At 42.8% G+C, this 3,047-nt stretch overlaps 1 pseudogene; it reads right to left on the bottom strand.

Moving 5' to 3' along the window:
• Positions 1-612: 612 nt before the first annotated feature.
• Positions 613-1,422, bottom strand: LOC115097064 (annotated as a pseudogene).
• Positions 1,423-3,047: the final 1,625 nt, after the last annotated feature.

Raw genomic sequence — 3,047 nt, 5'->3', positions numbered from 1 at the left:
TCAATAGAGGGGGCAGGGACAGGGGGAATGGTGGAGTGGAGCAAGAGCCCGAGGGATAAGCATGGGATAAATACAGGGTTCTCTGAGGGAGTGATGGGAATTGTAAGAGCTACATAAGTTGGACAGATGGGCAGACTAAATAGATCATGTAGTCTGTGAGATAGTGCCCCTAGTGTTCCCCTATTTACCTGTGCAGGACCAGGCTAGACACTTGGTCCATCTTAAAACCCCTAAGGAGAGTATGCTCTGTGGGTGGGAATAAAGGTCTGAGCCTAGCTAGGATATCCAGACCAGTCCCAGGTCTCCAGAATCTGCTGTAATATAACACTGACAAACAGTGAGCTGAGACGAAGCTGAACTGTGAGTATTTATTTATTTATTTATTTATTTTTGGTTTTTATATACCGATCTTCCTACATTAGATGCAAATCAAACCGGTTTACATAGAACAAGAAGAAACTTGCTAAAAAGGCATTACATAAAACAATGAACAATTATGCAACATTAAATAACATTGTCAAGAGAGTCAACTAATTATACAAAATTGAATTAAATGGTAATCAAAGTGAACATTTGATGTCCTTGTGTTGAACTTAGATAGGTTGAGAGTAACTGAAGGATTCTTCCAGGGAACTAAAATCACCAAAATACAATGCAGCTATGCTGTCTTCTTCTGTTTCTTCTTTTCATTTTCTTCCTTTTCTTTCTCAATTTCTGCAACATACTTCTCAATTTCTTCCACGTTTAAGATCTTAAGTGGCTGATCTCTTCTCATGACCGCTAGTTCTATGTTCTTGCCCCCTGACTGTACAACTTCAAGAAGACCCTTGATAACGAGTTTAATACAGAGATCATCCGTTTCGATAGCTTCGTCAGTGTAATTTTTCTCCAGGAATTCTCGCACGGATTTGGCTCCTCTGCCAATGGCATTAGCCTTCCACACGTGGTACGTGCCAGAGGGATCCGTCTGGTAGAGCCTGGGAGTCCCATCAAAGTCAAACCCTACAATCAAGGCAGATATCCCAAAGGGTCTGCGCCCATTACTCTGGGTATAGCGCTGCTTAAGGCTGGCAATGTAACGTGTGATATATTCCACTGTGACAGGATCTTCCACGGTCAGCCTGTGACTCTGGCATTCTACACGGGCTCTGTTTATAACTATCCTGGCATCAGCTGTGAGGCCTGCAAAAGCCATGCAGACGTTTTCATCAAGGGCACAGATCTTCCCTACTGTTCTCTCATCCTGGAGTTTAGCTACCGATTTCTTCTCAACTCCAAGGACAACTATTTCTTTTCCTCGTACGCCAACCGCGGTGGAGCCTTTCTTCACGGCCTCCTGCGCGTACTCCACCTGGAAGAGGTGCCCGTCCGGGGAGAAGACGGTGATGGCGCGGTCGTAGCTCATGTCCGGGCGGCAGGAGGAAGCGGTATGGAGTATGGAGTATGGAGAGTATGGAGAGAGTATGGAGTATGGAGAGAGTATGGAGAGAGGCAGTCCTAAGAACATAAGAACATAAGAAATTGCCATGCTGGGTCAGACCAAGGGTCCATCAAGCCCAGCATCCTGTTTCCAACAGTGGCCAATCCAGGCCACAAGAACCAGGCAATTACCCAAACACTAAGAAGAACCCATGCTACTGATGCAATTAATAGCAGTGGCTATTCCCTAAGTATAATTGATTAATAGCCGTTAATGGACGTCTCCTCCAAGAACTTATCCAAACCTTTTTTTAACCCAGCTACACTAACTGCACTAACCACCTCTTCTGGCAACAAATTCCAGAGCTTTATTGTGCATTGAGTGAAAAAGAATTTTCTCCGATTAGTCTTAAATGTGTTACTTGCTAACTTCATGGAATGCCCCCTAGTCCTTCTATTATTCGAAAGTGTAAATAACCGAGTCACATCTACTTGTTCAAGACCTCTCATGATCTTAAAGACCTCTATCATATCCCCCTCAGCCGTCTCTTCTCCAAGCTGAACAGCCCTAACCTCTTCAGCCTTTCCTCATAGGGGAGCTGTTCCATCCCCTTTATCATTTTGGTTGCCCTTCTCTGTACCTTCTCCATCGCAACTATATCTTTTTTGAGATGCGGCGACCAGAATTGTACACAGTATTCAAGGTGCGGTCTCACCATGGAGCGATACAGAGGCATTATGACATTTTCTTTTCTATTAACCATTCCCTTCCTAATAATTCCTAACATTCTATTTGCTTTTTTGACTGCTGCAGCACACTGAGCCGACGATTTTAAAGTATTATCCACTATGATGCCTAGATCATTTTCCTGGGTGGTAGCTCCTAATATGGAACCTAACATCGTGTAACTACAGCAAGGGTTATTTTTCCCTATATGCAACACCTTGCACTTGTCCATATTAAATTTCATCTGCCATTTGGATGCCCAATCTTCCAATCTTGCAAGGTCCTCCTGTAATTTATCACAGTCTGCTTGTGATTTAACTACTCTGAATAATTTTGTATCATCCGCAAATTTGATAACTTCACTCGTCGTATTCCTTTCCAGATCATTTATATATATATTGAAAAGCACCGGTCCAAGTACAGATCCCTGAGGCACTCCACTGTTTACCCTTTTCCACTGAGAAAATTGACCATTTAATCCTACTCTCTGTTTCCTGTCTTTTAACCAGTTTGTAATCCACGAAAGGACATCATCTCCTATCCCATGACTTTTTAGTTTTCGTAGAAGCCTCTCATGAGGGACTTTGTCAAATGCCTTCTGAAAATCCAAATACACTACATCTACCGGTTCACCTTTATCCACATGTTTATTAACTCCTTCAAAAAAATGAAGCAGATTTGTTAGCAAGACTTCCCTTGGGTAAATCCATGTTGACTGTGTCCCATTAAATCATGTCTTTCTATATGCTCTACGATTTTGATCTTGAGAATAGTTTCCACTATTTTTCCCGGCACTGAAGTCAGGCTCACTGGTCTATAGTTACCCGGATTGCCCCTGGAGCCTTTTTTAAATATTGGGGTTATATTGGCCACCCTCCAGTCTTCAGGTACAATGGATGAT

Source organism: Rhinatrema bivittatum, chromosome 8, assembly GCF_901001135.1.
Source record: "Rhinatrema bivittatum chromosome 8, aRhiBiv1.1, whole genome shotgun sequence".
NCBI lineage: Eukaryota > Metazoa > Chordata > Amphibia > Gymnophiona > Rhinatrematidae > Rhinatrema > Rhinatrema bivittatum.
Note: the sequence above shows the minus strand (reverse complement) of the source record. Positions and strands in the feature narration are given on the sequence as shown.